The sequence below is a fragment of the Cherax quadricarinatus genome, chromosome 1 (genome assembly GCF_038502225.1).
Source record: "Cherax quadricarinatus isolate ZL_2023a chromosome 1, ASM3850222v1, whole genome shotgun sequence".
In the NCBI taxonomy this organism is placed as follows: Eukaryota; Metazoa; Arthropoda; class Malacostraca; order Decapoda; family Parastacidae; genus Cherax; species Cherax quadricarinatus.
This window is the reverse complement of record NC_091292.1, coordinates 30,006,689-30,025,304: the sequence shown is the minus strand read 5'-3', so window position 1 is coordinate 30,025,304 and position 18,616 is coordinate 30,006,689.

The following is an 18,616-nucleotide window of genomic DNA, read 5'->3' as shown; positions in this document are numbered from 1 at the left end:
CAATGAAGCTCTTAATACAAGAAGAATCAGTGAAGCTCTTAATACAAGAAGAATCAGTGAAGCTCTTAATACAAGAAGAATCAGTGAAGCTCTTAATACAAGAAGAATCAGTGAAGCTCTTAATACAAGAAGAATCAGTGAAGCTCTTAATACAAGAAGAATCAATGAAGCTCTTAATACAAGAAGAATCAGTGAAGCTCTTAATACAAGAAGAATCAATGAATCTCTTAATACAAGAAGAATCAGTGAAGCTCTTAATACAAGAAGAATCAATGAAGCTCTTAATACAAGAAGAATCAGTGAAGGTCTTAATACAAGAAGAATCAGTGAAGCTCTTAATACAAGAAGAATAAATGAAGCTCTTAATACAAGAAGAATCAGTGAAGGTCTTAATACAAGAAGAATCAGTGAAGCTCTTAATACAAGAAGAATCAATGAAGCTCTTAATACAAGAAGAATCAATGAAGCTCTTAATACAAGAAGAATCAATGAAGCTCTTAATAGAAGAAGAATCAGTGAAGCTCTTAATACAAGAAGAATCAGTGAAGCTCTTAATACAAGAAGAATCAGTGAAGCTCTTAATTCAAGAAGAATCAGTGAAGCTCTTAATACAAGAAGAATCAGTGAAGCTCTTAATACAAGAAGAATCAATGAAGCTCTTAATACAAGAAGAATCAGTGAAGCTCTTAATACAAGAAGAATCAATGAATCTCTTAATACAAGAAGAATCAGTGAAGCTCTTAATACAAGAAGAATCAATGAAGCTCTTAATACAAGAAGAATCAGTGAAGGTCTTAATACAAGAAGAATCAGTGAAGCTCTTAATACAAGAAGAATCAATGAAGCTCTTAATACAAGAAGAATCAGTGAAGGTCTTAATACAAGAAGAATCAGTGAAGCTCTTAATACAAGAAGAATCAATGAAGCTCTTTATACAAGAAGAATCAGTGAAGGTCCTAATACAAGAAGAATCAGTGAAGCTCTTAATACAAGAAGAATCAATGAAGCTCTTAATACAAGAAGAATCAGTGAAGGTCTTAATACAAGAAGAATCAGTGAAGCTCTTAATACAAGAAGAATCAATGAAGCTCTTAATACAAGAAGAATCAGTGAAGGTCTTAATACAAGAAGAATCAGTGAAGCTCTTAATACAAGAAGAATCAATGAAGCTCTTAATACAAGAAGAATCAATGAAGCTCTTAATACAAGAAGAATCAGTGAAGCTCCTAATACAAGAAGAATCAATGAAGCTCTTAATACAAGAAGAATCAGTGATGATCTTACAAAATACAAATTTGCCAAATTAAAGTATATTTGTTCCCACCTTCTGCCTGATGCTGCTCTCAGTTCTTCAGAACAATTTCAGAAAATGATGAACAGTTCTAGATGGTGAACAATTACAGAAGATGAACAATTTCAAAATATGATGAACAATTCTAGAAGACAAGGAACAGTTCCAGAAGAAATGTATAATTCCAAAAAAATGGTGTACAATTCCAAAAGATGGTGAACAATTAATGACGAACATTTTCAGAAGATGATCATCAAATTCAGATGATGAACAATTTCAGAAGATTGTGAACAATTTCAGATGGTGAATAATTCCAGAATATGGTGAATAGTTCCAGAAGATGGTGAAACATTCTACAAGGCTTCACAATTCCAAAAGATGTTGAACAATTCCAGAAGATAATGAACAGTTTCAGAAGATTGTGCTCAACTCCAGAAGATGGTGAACAATTTCAGAAGATGGTGAACAATTCTAAAAGATGGTGTACAATTTAAGATGATAGTGAACAATTTAAGAAGACGGTGCACAGTTCCAGAAGATGATGAACAATTCCAGATGATGAGCAATTCCAGAAGATGATGAACAATTTCGGAAGATGGTGTAAATTCCCAGAAGATAATGAGCAATTCCAAAAGATGAACAACTTCAGAAGATGGTGTAACATTCTAGAAAATAACGAACAATTCCAGAAGATGATGAACAATTCCAGAAGGTGATGAACAATTCCAGAAGGTGATGAAAAATTCCAGAAGATGATGAACAATTCCATAAGATGGTGAACAATTCCAGAAGAAGGTGAACAATTTCAGAAGGTGATGAACAATTCCAGAAGATGGCGAGCAATTCTAGAAAATGGTGAACAATTCCAGAAGTTGGTGAACAATTCCAGAAGATGGTGAACAGTTCCCGGAGATTGTGAAAAATTCCAGAAGACGATCAACAATTCCAGAGATGATGAACAATTACAGAACATGAACAATTCCAGAAGATGATGAACAATTCCACAAAATGGTGAACAATTCCAGAAGATTTTGAACAATTTCAGATGATGTTGAACAATTCCAGAAGATTGTGAATAATTCCAGAAGATGGTGAATAATTCCAGAAGATTGTGAACAATTCCAGAAGATAGTGAACAATTCCAGAAGATGATGAACAATTCCAGAAAATGATGAACAATTACAGAAGATGAACAATTCCGGAAGATGATGAAAAATTCCAAAAGATTGTGAACAGCTCCAGAAGTTGGTGAACAATTCCAGAAGATGAAGAACAATTCCAGAACAATGTGAACAATTCCACAAGATGGTGAACATTTCCAGAAGATGATGAACAGTTCCAGAAGATGAACAATTACAGAAGATGAACAATTCAAGAAGATGGTGAACAATTCCAGATGACGAACAATTCCAGAAAACGATGAACAATTCCAGAAGATGGTGAACAATTCCAGAAGGTGGTGAACAATTCCAGAAGATGATGAACAATTCCAGAAGATGATGAACAATTCCACAAAATGGTGAACAATTTCAGAAAATTTTGAACAATTCCAGATGATGTTGAACAATTCCAGAAGATTGTGAATAATTCCAGAAGATGGTGAATAATTCCAGAAGATTGTGAACAATTTCAGAAGTGAGTGAACAATTCCAGAAGATGATGAACAATTCCAGACGATGATGAACAATTACAGAAGATGAACAATTCCAGAAGATGATGAACATTTCCAGACGATGATGAACAATTACAGAAGATGAACAATTCCAGAAGATGAACAATTACAGAAGATGGTGAACAATTTCAGAAGATGGTGAACAATTTCAGAAGATGGTGAAATTTTTCAGAAGGTGAACAATTTCAGAAGATTGTAAACAATTCCAGAAGATTGTGAACAATTCCAGAAGATGGTGAACAATTCGAGAAGATGATGAACAATTCCAGAAGATTGTGAACAATTCCAGAAGATGGCGAACAATTACAGAAGATGATGAACAATTCCAGAAGATTGTGAACAACTCCAAAAGATGGTGAACAATTCCAGAAGACGAACAGTTCCAGAAGATGATGAACAATTACAGAAGATGAACAATTCAGGAAGATGGTGAACAGTTCCAGAAAATGAGCAATTCCAGAAGATGATGAACAATTACAGAAGGTGAACAGTTCCAGAAGGTGGTGAACAATTTCAGAAGAAGATAAACAATTTCAGAAGATGGTGAACAATTCCAGAAGATGGTGAACAATTTCAGATGGCGAACAATTCCAGAAGATGGTGAATAATTCTGGAAGATGTTGAACATTTCTAGATGGTGAACAATTTCAGAAGATGGTGTATAATTCCAGAAGATAAAGAACAATCCAAGAAGAGGGTGAATAATTCCAGATGAACAATTCTGGAAGATAGTGTACAATTCCAGAAGATTTGAAACAATTCTAGAAGATGATGAACAGTTCCAGAAGATGGTCAACAATTCCATAATATGGTGAACATTTCATAACATGGTGTACAATTTCATAAGGTAGTGAACATTTCCAGAAGATTGTGAACAATTCCACAGGATGGTTTACAATTTCAGAAGATTATGAACAATTCTCCAAGATGGTGTACAATTCCAGAAGATGATGAACAATTTCAAAAAATGAAAGATTATGCGAAGGGGAGAGTGGTACAAAGCTGAGGGGAGAGTGGTACAAGGCTGAACGGAGAGTGGTACAAGGCTGAGGGGAGAGTGGTACAAGGCTGAATGGAGAGTGGTACAAGGCTGAGGGAAGAATGGCACAAGGCTGAGATGAGAGTGGTACAAGGCTGAGGGGAGAGTGATACAAGGCTGAGGGGAGAGTGGTACAAGGCTGAGGGAAGAGTGGTACAAGGCTGAGGGGCTGTGGGGAGATTGGTACAATGCTGAGGAGAGAGTGGTACAAGGTTGAGGGGCTGAAGAAAGAGTGGCACAAGGCTGAGGGGCTGTGGGAAAAGTGGTACAAGGCTGAGGGGCCGAGGGGAGAGTAGTACAAGGCTGAAGGGCTGAAGGAAGAGTAGTACAAGCCTGAGGGGAGAGCGGTACAAGGTTGAGGGAAGAGTGGTACAAGGCTGAAGGAAGAGTGGTACAAGGCTGAGGGGAGAGTGGTACAAGGCTGAGGGAAGAGTGGTACAAGGCTGATGGGAGAGTGGTACAAGGCTGAGGGAAGAGTGGTACAAGGCTGAGGGCTGAGGGGAGAGTGGTACAAGGATGAGGGCTGACAGAAGAGTGGTAAATGCCTGAGGGCTGAGGGGAAAGTGGAACAAAGCTGAGGGAAGAGTGGCACAAGACTAAGATGAGAGTGGTGTAACTCTGAGGGGAGAGTGGTACAAGGCTGAGGGAAGATTGGTAAAAGTCTGAGGGAAGAGTGGTACAAGGCTGAGGGGAGAGTGGTACAAGGCTGAGGGAAGAGTGGTACAAGGCTGAGATGAGAGTGGTGAAAGGTTGAGGAATGAGTGGTACAAGGCTAAGGGCTGAGGGGATAGTGGTATATGGCTGAAGGCTGAGGGGAGAGTGGTACAAGGCTCAGGGAAGAGTGGTAGAGGGCTGAGGGGAGAGTGGTTCAAGGCTGAGGGAAGAATGGCTCAAGGCTGATGGGAGAATGGTGCAAGGCTGAGGGAAGAGTGGTACAAGGCTGAGAGCTGAGGGGATAGTGGTACAAGGCTGAGGAAAGAGTGGTACAAGTCTTAGGGAAGAGGGGTACAAGACTGAAATGAGAGTGGTGTAAGGCTGAGGGAAGAGTGGTACAATGCTGAGGGGTGAGGGAAGAGTGGTACATGGCTGAAGGCTGAGGGGAGAGTGGTACAAGGCTGAGGGAAGAGAGGTACAAGGCAGAGGAATGAGTGGTACAAGGCTGAGGGAAGAGAGGTACAAGGCAGAGGAATGAGTGGTACAAGGCTGAGGGAAGAGTGGTACAAGTCTGAGGGGAGAGTGGTTGAAGGCTGAGGGAAGAGTGGTACAAGGTTGAGATGAGAGTGGTGCAAGGCTGAGGGAAGAGTGGTACAAGGCTGAGGGAAGAGTGGTACAGGACTGAGGGAAGAGTGGTACAGGACTGAGGGAAGAGTGGTACAAGGCTGAGGGAAGAGTGGTACAAGGCTGAGGGGAGAGTGGTACAAGGCTGAGGGAAGAGTGGTACAGGGCTGAGGGAAGAGTGGTACAAGACTGAGGAAAGAGTGGTACAAGGCTGAGGAAAGAGTGGTACAAGGCTGAGGGAAGAGTGGTACAAGGCTGAGGGAAGAGTGATACAGGGCTGAGGGAAGCGTGGCGCAAGGCTGAGGGAAGAGTGGTACAGGGCTGAGGGAAGCGTGGCGCAAGGCTGAGGGAAGAGTGGTACAGGGCTCAGGGAAGAGTGGTACAGGGCTGAGGGAAGAGTGGTACAGGGCTGAGGGAAGAGTGGTACAGGGCTGAGGGAAGAGTGGTACAAGGCTGAGGGAAGAGTGATACAGGGCTGAGGGAAGCGTGGCGCAAGGCTGAAGGAAGAGTGGTACAGGGCTGAGGGAAGAGTGGTACAAGGCTGAGTTAAGAGTGGTACAGGGCTGAGGGAAGAGTGGTACAAGGCTGAGGGAAGAGTGGTACAGGGCTGAGGGAAGCGTGGCGCAAGGCTGAGGGAAGAGTGGTACAGGACTGAGGGAAGAGTGGTACAAGGCTGAGGGAAGAGTGGTACAGGGCTGAGGGAAGAGTGGTACAAGGCTGAGGGAAGAGTGGTACAGGGCTGAGGGAAGCGTGGCGCAAGGCTGAGGGAAGAGTGGTACAGGACTGAGGGAAGAGTGGTACAGGGCTGATGGAAGAGTGGTACAAGGCTGAGGAAAGAGTGGTACAAGGCTGAGGGAAGAGTGGTACAAGGCTGAGGGAAGAGTGGTACAAGGCTGAGGAAAGAGTGGTACAAGGCTGAGGGAAGAGTGGTACAAGGCTAAGGGCTGAGGAGAGAGCGGCACAAGGCCGAAGGAAGAGTGGTACAAGGCTAAGAGAAGAGTGGTATAACGCTGAGGGGAGAGTGGTACAAGGCTGAGGGAAGAGTAGTACAGGGCTGAGGGAAGAGTGGCACAAGGCTGAGAGAAGAGTGGTACAAGGCTGAGGGGAGAGTGGTACAAGGCTGAGAGAAGAGTGGTACAAGGCTGAGAGAAGAGTGGTACAAGGCTGAGGGGAGAGTGGTACAAGGCTGAGAGAAGAGTGGAACAGGGCTGAGGGGAGAGTGGTTCAAGGCTGAGGGAAGAATGGCTCAAGGCTGATGGGAGAATGGTGCAAGGCTTAGGGGATAGTGGTACAAGGCTGAGAGAAGAGTGGTACAAGGCTGAGGGGAGAGTGGTACAAGGCTGAGAGAAGAGTGGTACAGGGCTGAGGGGAGAGTGGTACAAGGCTGAGGGGATAGTGGTACAAGGCTGAGAGAAGAGTGGTACAGGGCTGAGGGGAAAGTGGTACAAGGCTGAGAGAAGAGTGGTACAAGGCTGAGGGGAGAGTGGTACAAGGCTGAGAGAAGAGTGGTACAAGGCTGAGGGGAGAGTGGTACAAGGCTGAGGGGAGAGTGGTGCACCGGGGAGTAGGAGGAGAGAAGGAGGAGTAGGAAGACGAAGAGAAGGAAGAGAAAAGAGGAGGAAGGAGAGTAATAGTCACAGAGCAACTATACATGAGGCGCTTATAGCAAAAGGTGACGTGAAATGGAAAGAGAGTGAGAGAGTGAGAGAGAGAGAGAGAGAGAGAGAGAGAGAGAGAGAGAGAGAGAGAGAGAGAGAGAGAGAGAGAGAGAGAGAGAGAGAGAGAGAGAGAGAGAGAGACAGAGAGAGACAGAGAGAGAGACAGAGACAGAGAGAGAGAGAGAGAGAGAGAGAGAGAGAGAGAGAGAGAGAGAGAGAGAGAGAGAGAGAGAGAGAGAGACAGAGAGAGAGAGAGACAGAAGAGAGAGAGAGAGAGAGAGAGAGAGAGAGAGAGACAGAGAGAGAGAGAGAGAGAGAGAGAGAGAGAGAGAGAGAGAGAGAGAGAGAGAGAGAGAGAGAGAGAGAGAGAGAGAGAGAGAGAGAGAGAGAGAGAGAGAGAGAGACAGAGAGAGAGAGACAGAGAGAGAGAGACAGACAGACAGGGACAGAGAGTGTGTAGCCTGGCAAGTCACGGAAGAAAATTATGCTATTAAGGGTGTGTTAAGGAATTAGGAAAGATGCTGTTTCCTGAATAAAAATTAATAACACTTCGTGACGCTAACACGTAAAATAGTACGTGTTCTGTTTCACCGTGCTCAGATGCAAAGTGCTCTGAGGCACGGAACTCTGAGGCACCGTACTCTGAGGCACCGTGCTCTGAGGCACCGTACTCTGAGGCACCGTACTCTGAGGCACCGTACTCTGAGGCACGGTGCTCTGAGGCACCGTACTCTGAGGCACCGTACTATGAGGCACCGTGCTCTGAGGCACCTTGCTCTGAGGCACCGTACTCTGAGGCACCTTGCTCTGAGGCACCGTACTCTGAGGCACCTTGCTCTGAGGCACCGTACTCTGAGGCACCTTGCTCTGAGGCACCGTACTCTGAGGCACCGTACTCTGAGGCACCTTGCTCTGAGGCACCGTACTCTGAGGCACCGTACTCTGAGGCACCGTACTCTGAGGCACCGTACTCTGAGGCACGGTGCTCTGAGGCACCGTACTCTGAGGCACCGTACTATGAGGCACCGTGCTCTGAGGCACCTTGCTCTGAGGCACCGTACTCTGAGGCACCGTACTCTGAGGCACCTTGCTCTGAGGCACCGTACTCTGAGGCACCGTACTCTGAGGCACCGTCCTCTGAGGCACCTTGCTCTGAGGCACAGTACTCTGAGGCACCGTACTCTGAGGCACCGTGCTCTGAGGCACCGTACTCTGAGGCACCGTACTCTGAGGCACCGTACTCTGAGGCACGGTGCTCTGAGGCACCGTACTCTGAGGCACCGTACTATGAGGCACCGTGCTCTGAGGCACCTTGCTCTGAGGCACCGTACTCTGAGGCACCTTGCTCTGAGGCACCGTACTCTGAGGCACCGTACTCTGAGGCACCGTCCTCTGAGGCACCTTGCTCTGAGGCACAGTACTCTGAGGCACCTTGCTCTGAGGCACCGTACTCTGAGGCACCTTGCTCTGAGGCACCGTACTCTGAGGCACCGTACTCTGAGGCACCGTACTCTGAGGCACCGTACTCTGAGGCACGGTGCTCTGAGGCACCGTACTCTGAGGCACCGTACTATGAGGCACCGTGCTCTGAGGCACCTTGCTCTGAGGCACCGTACTCTGAGGCACCGTACTCTGAGGCACCTTGCTCTGAGGCACCGTACTCTGAGGCACCGTACTCTGAGGCACCGTCCTCTGAGGCACCTTGCTCTGAGGCACCGTACTCTGAGGCACCTTGCTCTGAGGCACCGTACTCTGAGGCACCGTACTCTGAGGCACCTTGCTCTGAGGCACCGTACTCTGAGGCACCTTGCTCTGAGGCACCGTACTCTGAGGCACCTTGCTCTGAGGCACCGTGCTCTGAGGCACCGTGCTCTGAGGCACCGTACTCTGAGGCACCATGCTCTGAGGCACCGTGCTCTGAGGCACCGTGCTCTGAGGCACCTTGCTCTGAGGCACCATGCTCTGAGGCACCGTACTCTGACGCACCGTACTCTGAGGCACCTTGCTCTGAGGCATCGTAATCTGAGGCACCTTGCTCTGAGGCACCGTACTCTGAGGCACCTTGCTCTGAGGCACCGTACTCTGAGGCACCATGCTCTGAGGCACCGTACTCTGAGGCACCATACTCTGAGGCACCGCACTCTGAGGCACCGTACTCTGAGGCACCGTACTCTGAGGCACCGTACTCTGAGGCACCGTACTCTGAGGCACCGTACTCTAAGGCACCGTGCTCTGAGGCACCGTACTCTGAGGCACCGTACTCTGAGGCACCGTACTCTGAGGCACCATACTCTGAGGCACCGTACTCTGAGGCACCGTACTCTGAGGCACCTTGCTCTGAGGCACCGTACTCTGAGGCACCGTACTCTCGGGCACCGTACTCTGAGGCACAGTACTCTGAGGCACCGTACTCTGAGGCACATTGCTCTGAGGCACCGTACTCTGAGGCACCATGCTCTGAGGCACCATGCTCTGAGGCACCGTACTCTGAGGCACCTCGCTCTGAGGCACCGTACTCTGAGGCACCATGCTCTGAGGCACCGTACTCTCAGGCACCATGTTCTGAGGCACCGTACTCTGAGGCACCTTGCTCTGAGGCACTGTACTCTGAGGCACCGTGCTCTGAGGCACCGTACTCTGAGGCACCATGCTCTGAGGCACCGTACTCTGAGGCACCTTGCTCTGAGGCACCGTACTCTGACGCACCATGCTCTGAGGAACCGTACTCTGAGGCACCATGCTGTGAGGCACCGTACTCTGAGGCACCATGCTCTGAGGCACCATACTCTGAGGCACCGTACTCTGAGGCACCTTGCTCTGAGGCACCGTACTCTGAGGCACCTTGCTCTGAGGCACCGTACTCTGAGGCACCATGCTCTGAGGCACCGTACTCTGAGGCACCATGCTCTGAGGCACCGTACTCTGAGGCACCGTACTCTGAGGCACCGTACTCTGAGGCACCATGCTGTGAGGCACCGTACTCTGAGGCACCATGCTCTGAGGCACCGTACTCTGAGGCACCGTACTCTGAGGCACCATGCTCTGAGGCACCGTACTCTGAGGCACCTTGCTCTGAGGCACCGTACTCTGAGGCACCATGCTCTGAGGCACCGTACTCTGAGGCACCATGCTGTGAGACACCGTACTCTGAGGCACCATGCTCTGAGGCACCGTACTCTGAGGCACCTTGCTCTGAGGCACCGTACTCTGAGGCACCTTGCTCTGAGGCACCGTACTCTGAGGCAAACATGCTCTGAGGCACCGTACTCTGAGGCACCTTGCTCTGAGGCACCGTACTCTGAGGCACCATGCTCTGAGGCACCGTACTCTGAGGCACCATGCTGTGAGGCACCGTACTCTGAGGCACAATGCTCTGAGGCACCATGCTCTGAGGCACCATGCTGTGAGGCACTGTGCTCTGAGGCACCGTCCTCTGAGGCACCATGCTCTGAGGCACAATGCTCTGAGGCACCGTACTCTGAGGCACCATGCTCTGAGGCACCGTGCTCTCAGGCACCGTGCTCTGAAGCACCGTACTCTGAGGCACCATGCTCTGAGGCACCGTACTCTGAGGCACCAATCTCTGAGGCACCGTCCTCTGAGGCACCGTCCTCTGAGGCACCGTCCTCTGAGGCACCATGCTCTAAGACACCGTACTCTGAGGCACCTTGCTCTGAGGCACCGTACTCTGAGGCACCATGCTCTGAGGCACCGTGCTCTGAGGCACCGTGCTCTGAAGCACCGTACTCTGAGGCATCATGCTCTGAGGCACCGTACTCTGAGGCACCGTACTCTGAGGCACCGTCCTCTGAGGCACCGTACTCTAAGGCACAATGCTCTGAGGCACCGTGCTCTGAGGCATCATGCTCTGAGGCACCGTACTCTGAGGCACCATGCTCTGAGGCACCATGCTCTGAGGCACCATGCTCTGAGGAACAGTGTTCTGAGGTACAGTGCTCTGAGGCACCGTGCTCTGAGGCACCATGCTCTGAGGCACCATGCTCTGAGGCACCATACTCTGAGGCACCATGCTCTGACGCACCATGCTCTGAGGCACCATACTCTGAGGCACCATGCTCTGACGCACCATGCTCTGAGGCACCATGCTCTGAGGCACCATGCTCTGAGGCACAGTGTCCTGAGGTACAGTGCTCTGAGGCACCGAGCTCTGAGACACCATGCTCTGAGGCACCATGCTCTGAGGCACCATACTCTGAGGCACCATGCTCTGACGCACCATGCTCTGAGGCACCATGCTCTGAGGCACCGTCCTCTGAGGCACCATGCACTGAGGCACCATGCTCTGAGGCACAGTGTCCTGAGGTACAGTGCTCTGAGGCACCGAGCTCTGAGACACCATGCTCTGAGGCAACATGCTCAGAGGCACCATACTCTGAGGCACCATGCTCTGAGGCACCATGCTCTGAGGCACCGTGCTCTGAGATACCGTGCTCTGAGGCACCGTGCTCTGAGGCACCATGCTCTGAAGCACCATGCTCTGAGGCACCATGCTCTGAGGCATCGTCCTCTGAGGCACCTTGCTCTGACGCACTGTGTCCTGAGGTACCGTGCTCTGAGGCACCATGGTCTGAGGCACCATGCTCTGAGGCACAGTGTCCTGAGGTACCGTGCTCTGAGGCACCGTGCTCTGAGGCACCGTGCTCTGAGGCACCGTGCTCTGAGGCACCGTGCTCTGAGGCACCGTAATCTGAGGCACAATGCTCTGAGGCACCATGCTCTGAGGTACCGTGCTCTGAGGCACCGTGCTCTGAGGCACCATGCTCTGAGGCACCGTAATCTGAGGCACCATGCTCTGAGGCACCGTGCTCTGTGGTACTGTGCTCTGAGGCACCATGCTCTGATGTACCGTGATATGAGGCACCGTGCTCTGAGGTACCGTGCTCTGAGGCACCGTGCTCTGAGAAATCGTACTCTGAGGAACCGTGCTCTGAGGAACCGTACTCTGAGGCACCATGCTCTGAGGTACCGTGCTCTGAGGCACCGTGCTCTGAGGTACCGTGCTCTGAGGCACCATGCTCTGAGGTACCGTGATCTGAGGCACCGTGCTCTGAGGTACCGTGCTCTGAGGCACCGTGCTCTGAGGCACCATGCTGTGAGGCACCGTGCTCTGAGGCACCGTGCTCTGAGGCACCGTGCTCTGAGGAACCGTACTCTGAGGCACCATGCTCTGAGGCACCATGCTCTGAGGCACCGTTCTCTGGGGCACCGTGCTCTGAGGCACCCTGCTCTGAGGCACAGTGTCCTGAGGTACCGTGCTCTGAGGTACCGTGCTCTGAGGCACCGTGCTCTGAGGCACCGAGCTCTGAGGCACCATGCACTGAGGCACCATTCTCTGAGGCACAGTGTCCTGAGGTACAGTGCTCTGAGGCACCGTGCTCTGAGGCACCATGCTCCGAGGCACCATGCTTTGAGGCACCGTACTCTGAGGCACCATGCTCTGAGGCACCATGCTCTGAGGCACAGTGTCCTGAGGTACCGTGCTCTGAGGCACCGTGCTCTGAGGCACCATGCTCTGAGGCACAATGCTCTGACGCACCATGCTCTGAGGCGCCGTCCTCTGAGGCACCTTGCTCTGAGGCACAGTGTCCTGAGGTACCGTGCTCTGAGGCACCATTCTCTGAGACACCATGCTCTGAGGCACAGTGTCCAGAGGCACCGTGCTCTGAGGCAACGTGCTCTGAGGCACCGTGCTCTGAGGCATCGTAATCTGAGGCACTGTGCTCTGAGGCACCATGCTATGAGGTACCGTGCTCTGAGGCACCGTGCTCTGAGGCACCATGCTCTGAGGTACCGTGATCTGAGGCACCGTGCCCTGAGGTACCGTACTCTGAGACACCGTGCTCTGAGGCACCGTGCTCTGAGGCACCGTAATCTGAGCCACCATGCTCTCAGGCACCATGCTCTGAGGTACCGTGCTCTGAAGCACCGTGCTCTGAGGCACCATGCTCTGAGGTACCGTGATCTGAGGCACCGTGCTCTGAGGTACCGTGCTCTGAGGCACCGTGCTCTGATGCACCGTGCTCTGAGGCACCGTGCTCTGAGGAATCGTACTCTGAGGCACCGTGCTCTGAGGCACCATGCTCTGAGGCACAGTGTCCTGAGGTACCGTGCTCTGAGGCACCGTGCTCTGAGGAATCGTACTCTGAGGCACCGTGCTCTGAGGCACCATGCTCTGAACCACAGTGTCCTGAGGTACCGTGCTCTGAGGCACCATGCTCTGAGGTACCGTGATCTGAGGCACCGTGCTCTGAGGTACCGTGCTCTGAGGCACCGTGCTCTTAGGCACCATGCTCTGAGGCACCGTGCTCTGAGGCATCGTGCTCTGAGGCACCGTGCTCTGAGGAACAGTACTCTAAGGCTCCATGCTCTGAGGCACCATGGTCTGAGGCACCGTTCTCTGGGGCACCGTGCTCTGAGGCACGATGCTCTGAGGCACCGTGCTCTGAGGCATCGTGCTCTGAGGCACCATGCTCTGAGGCACTATGCTCTGAGGCACCGTTCTCTGGGGCACCGTGCTCTGAGGCACGATGCTCTGAGGAACCATGCTCTGAGGCACCATGCTCTGAGGGAGAGTGTCGTGAGGTACCGTGCTCTGAGGCACCATGCTCTGAGGTACCATGCTCTGAGGCACAGTGTCCTGAGATACCGTGCTCTGAGGCACCGTGCTCTGAGGCACCGTGCTCTGAGGCACCGTGCTCTGAGGCACCGTTCTCCGAGGCGCTGTGCTCTGAGGCACCGTGCTCTGAGGCACCGTGCTCTGAGCCACCGTGCTCTGAGGCACCGTGCTCTGAGGCACCGTGCCCTGAGGCACCGTGCTCTGAGGCTCCATGCTCTGAGGCATCGTGCTCTGAGGCACTGTGCCCTGAGGCACCGTGCTCTGAGACACCGTGCTCTCAGGCATTGTGCCCTGAGGCACCGTGCTCTCAGGCACTGTGCTCTCAGGCACCGTGCTCTCAGGCACCGTGCTCTCAGGCACCTTGCTTTGAGGTACCGTCCTCTGAGGCACCGTGCTTTGAGGCACCGTGCTTTGAGGCATCGTTCTCTGAGGTACCGTGCTCTGAGGCAACGTTTTGTGAGGCACCATGCTCTAAGGCACCGTGCTCTGAGGCACCGTGCTCTGAGGCATTGTGCTCTGAGGCACCGTGCTGTGAGGCACCATGCTCTGAGGCATCGTTCTCTGAGGCACCGTGCTCTGAGGCAACGTTTTGTGAGGTATCGTGCTCTGAGGCACCGTGCTCCGTGGCACCGTGCTCTGAGGCACCGTGCTCTAAGGCACCGTGCTCTGAGGCATCGTTCTTTGAGGCACTGTGCTCTGAGGCACTGTGCTCTTAGGCACCTTTCTCTGAGGCACCGCGCTCTGAGGCATCGTTCTCTGAGGCACCGTGCTATGAGGCAACGTGTTCTGAGGTATCGTGCTCTGAGGCACTGTGCTTTGAGGCACCGTGCTCTAAGGCACCGTGCTCTGAGGCACCGTGCTCTGAGGCACCGTGATCTGAGGTACTGTGCTCTGAGGCACCGTGCTCTGAGGCACCGTGCTCTGAGGCACCGTGTTCTTAGGCACCGTGCTGTGAGGCACCGTGCTCTGAGGCATCGTGCTCTGAGGCGCCGTGATCTGAGGCGTCGTGCTCAGCCGCCGCCACCAGCGTTAGTACCTCAGTTGGATCACAACTTCCGCATTACCTCTGGAATATCACGAGTGTACAGTCCACATTGCTGACCTGCCCTTGCACTCTGCAGTATCTTCCCTACAAAGCCTCGCCGTCACACAGACGGCAGCACAACACAACTGGCCTTCGATGGAATGTTTTCCTCACTTTGCTGCACACTAGTCCGTCACAAAGAGACAAGAAATGGAATCCTGGAAACCAGGCAACAAAGGTAAAAGCTAAAAGTTATTCCCGGCCGAAGAATCCTTCTACTCAGTTATGTGTGTTAAAAACACGTTTCCGGCACTTAGGACATATTATTGGGAGACATTTCGACCCCCAGCGGCGATGCGTCTCCTAATGAAATGTCCTGTTCTGTACAAGTGTCTTTTGTGCACAGTTTCTCGTACTATTTTGTAATATTTACTCTTACATAATTCTCAGCATTACACTACCGGTAGCACGTTGTCTGATTTAAACACAGTCACCATTCTCAGTTACACTGAGCCTTATTGTACTGTTGTCTTATAACACCGTTGTTGTATCCAAGTTGTGTACAGGCGACAGTAGTGAATAAGAGACACAAATTGCAAAACAAGCATTTACAGAGACTAGGTTTCTCTTTGTGTAGTAGAGCTTTATCATGCAAACGAGACTTGATGAAGCTCAACACAGGGCAGAAACTTGTCCTGGTAAAAGCCTGTGCTAAACGACACAGCGCTGAGAGATATACATCATCACGTCACCGAAGAAAGTTAAGGTTAGGTACAGTTTGTCAGGAAACAGGACAAGTGTTTCCCTAATGCATGTTTTTGTCATCTGAGCTTTCGGTCATCTGACCGAGGGCCTTCTGCTGGCTTACCGGTCTAACCCTCCCCCCTCCCCCATTAAAAATTATAATCATGATTATAACCATTAGATACATAAGTACCTGTACCTAACCCACACATCAGCAGTGTCCCACTGTATAAAAAAAACCGTCAAAGCTGCCTTTACATTCCCCAGTGTCAGGTAGGGTAACACAGCGGCGTCGTATCAGGAAACTGCGTCTAGTGTCACGTCAGGCAACAAATAATAGGGCCGCAACAGTATGCAGCAGCGAAAGCAGGGAGCACTCGGACTGCCGTAGCACACAGCAGCAACAGGAGCAGGGAGCACTGCATGAAAACAAACCGTCACAGCAGACAGCAGTTCGGGGGAGCACATTGCTGTAGCAGACAGACGACCGTCACAGCAGACATTAGATGGAGGGAGCACTGCGTTGCAGCAGACAGAAGACCGTCACAGAAAGCAGCATCAGCAGCAGCAGCAGCAGAGGGGGCACCGTGTCACATTGCTATTGCAGCAGCAGCAGCAGCAGCAGCAGCAGCAGCAGCAGCAGCAGCAGGGGGGCACTGTTCTTATCGTCGCAACAGAGGAAAGAGTTTAAACAGCAGACAGCAGCAGCAGCAGCAGAACAGGGTGCACTAATTCACAGTGTTAGAGCAGACAGCAGCAGTAGGAAACCTGCGTGACGGCTTCACAGCGTCACAGCGCCACGGAGGAAAGCATCAGCAACAGCAGTAGCAGCAGCAGGGAACACCGAGGACATAAACCTGTTGAAGAGAGAAAGAACTAATTATTGGGTGCAGAATAATATAGGAGGAGGAGGATTTTGACCACTGGTAAACGTGGATGACTTGCCAGCCAATTTCTCTGTCATATCTGGCCGGAACATTTAATTAGACCCTCACAATATTGCCGCCGGAGAATACCTAAACCTTCCCCACCACTCTACTCCTGTCAGCAGGGGTTAACCCCTCCTGTAATGGGTGGATCTTATACAGAGGAGAAATCCTAGGAAGCCTTCGAACAACCAGGTGTCCCATAAGTCTGGAATCATATGCGTGAGCGCATTATCAACGTAGTGAGCGCATTATCTACGTAATAAGCACCATCATTACTAATAATTTAATACCACTTACTGGATATCTCGGCTGCATTCTGTCATTAATAATGGTGGACTCGTTGACCACGCCCTTTGAATAAAAGAATTTAACATTGCCTCTTTAAATTGTCTCATACGGTTCCAGACGTATAGGGCGTATTCATTACAAAATCTGGCTCTCTATTCATCGCTCTCTATCTTACTATAGTTATAAACATGTAGCATCATTTGCACTCCCACTTGATATGTATGATCATAACACTGTTACAGTGTAGAAAATATTCTTATTTTTAATATAATTATGTTAACCTATTGCAATACGGAGGTATTATTAAGTTTAGGTTTTCCAGTGTTAAGACACTATTAATTATAAGTCTTCTAATGTTAAGGTATTATTAATTAGGAATAAGTATGTCGTGTAAGTGTATATACCATTCCTGAGTTGCACTGGTATGTGGGTGTCACAAACGGGTGCAATACGTCATATAGACGTCCAACTGTCGTGATTTAGACAGGGTTTTGAGCTGCAAAAATGCTTGTCCAAGACACGTACAGTATGGTGTCATTTAATTGGAAAAAACGTAATGAACGTTTGCATCAACCCAAAGTTTTCTCAGAGATTCGACCTGCGGTAAATCAAGAAGCGAGCCACTGTTATGCCAGCCAGGTCAACACCACCTTCTTCTAACGTCATTGTTCTCATTAACCAGTCAAAGACCCTGAACCTAAATAAGACACTGTGATAAATAATACCACATTTCATCGTTATTATTATTATGCCATCTAATATTAAATAATCTGAAGGCGATCGATTAATTAAAATATAAACATGAATAAGGTTAAGATGACTGGTAAATGAGGAGGTGGAGTGGATGGAGTCCTGTGATACAGTGAGGCGAGAGTAATCACTGAAAGAGCACTTGCTCAGACAAACACGGTTGATTTAATGCTGAAGAAAAGCTTTCGATGAAAGGTGTCCCGTAGCTGGGATGGCAGCGCACTCATCTCACACAATAGGTAGCGGGGTGTTAGCCGACTGATGGGGGTCGTATCCTGGGGACAAAATTAATCTAATTTGCTTTCTATATAGTATATCACTGATGTCAGCTAAGTCTGAATAAGTTGTATCATGTACTCGTAGAAATAAATATTACTATAATTATTATTATTATTATTATTATTATTATTATTATTATTATTATTATTATTATTATTAATTTTATTTTTTCTTATCATCATTATTATTATTATTATTATTATTATTATTATTATTATTATTATTATTATTATTATTATTATTATTATTATTATTATTATTATTATTATTATTAATTTTATTTTTTATTATCATTATTATTATTATTATTATTATTATTATTATTATTATTATTATTATTATTATTATTATTATTATTATTATTATTATTATTATAAGGACCTGGAGTTGTCCTCCCCTTTTAGTGTATCTAACTTGAGTACATATCATTCCTCAGGCACTGTATGACTTCAGTAGATTTTTGCCCTTTTCTTCGAGTATAACAATAATTTATTGGAAAGGATTTCGCTGTGTTTAGGGCTTTATCAGAGCAAAACTTTGTCTCAGTAAAAGCGCATTTTAACCGTGAAACTTTCTCCAGTGTGTACTTAGGTTCTACCAACCAACTGTCTCCATGTAGTTGATTCTGAAATCATTGACCTCCGCGGCCCGCTTGTAGACCGGGTCTATTTGTTGATAGCCTGGTCAGTCAGACTGTCGGTACTGACAGCACAGTCAAAAGTAGGCTCCACAACTCGGATAATCAGTAACTCTTAGAAAATTTACCAAGTTCTCTCTAAAAGACAACGAGGGTTCACTTGGTATTTTCCCTTAAATATAATGAATATTGAAGTTCTCGACCCTTTAAGTACAGTTCCAGTCAGCGCGGTTATTTCGTACACCACGGAGCCTATAATAGGGAAGTCTACCATCTCATTTATTTATTAATTTGATTTAATCAATTATTTTAATGAGTGCTGGTGCCTGGTGCTGTGTATGCCTTCAATCAGCATGTATAGTCCACTGCTGAAATGAAAAGTACTCACAC